Source organism: Triticum aestivum, chromosome 4A, assembly GCF_018294505.1.
Source record: "Triticum aestivum cultivar Chinese Spring chromosome 4A, IWGSC CS RefSeq v2.1, whole genome shotgun sequence".
NCBI lineage: Eukaryota > Viridiplantae > Streptophyta > Magnoliopsida > Poales > Poaceae > Triticum > Triticum aestivum.
Window position 1 is genome coordinate 520,703,994 of NC_057803.1, and position 600 is coordinate 520,704,593.

Below are 600 nucleotides of genomic sequence, written 5' to 3' on the forward strand. Positions count from 1 at the left end.
GGGGGGGGTACAGGGGAGGGAGGGGGGACGGAGGGGAGGGGGAGGAGGGGGTGGGTGGAGGGGACCGTCAGCCACCCTTTGGCGGGGCATCGACATCGCCATGAATGGTGAGAACGAGAATGACATCGTCTGAAGATGGCCACAGAGGTGACGGCTGGATTAGGGTTTTAGTGTTTAAGTTTTATTAAAAAAACAAAAGAGCTTTGCTTGAAACCATGCTGCCGTCACTTTATGGAATTATTAATTTCAATGTGTCGTTATTTTAATTATTCACGAAACGACTACCTGATTTAATTGTAGACACGGCGAATGGACAACCGTAAAAAAATATGCCTGTTTAAACAAAGAGGTATTTTCCCGTTTCCGTTGTTGAGGTACAAAATCCGTATTTGCCGGGCTGTCCCATTTTCAAACTTCCCCATCTATGTAACATTCACTCAGGTGCAAGTGTTTGTTAGGCATTCGTTTTTTTGAAAACCTTGTTATGAGAAGCCGCAAAGAAATAAAGTGACAGAGAGAACAATGGGCTCAGTTGTGGACCGGTCGTACCTCTTCTGGGTTAATAAGAATACCCTGGATTTTATGGATTTAAACTCTTTA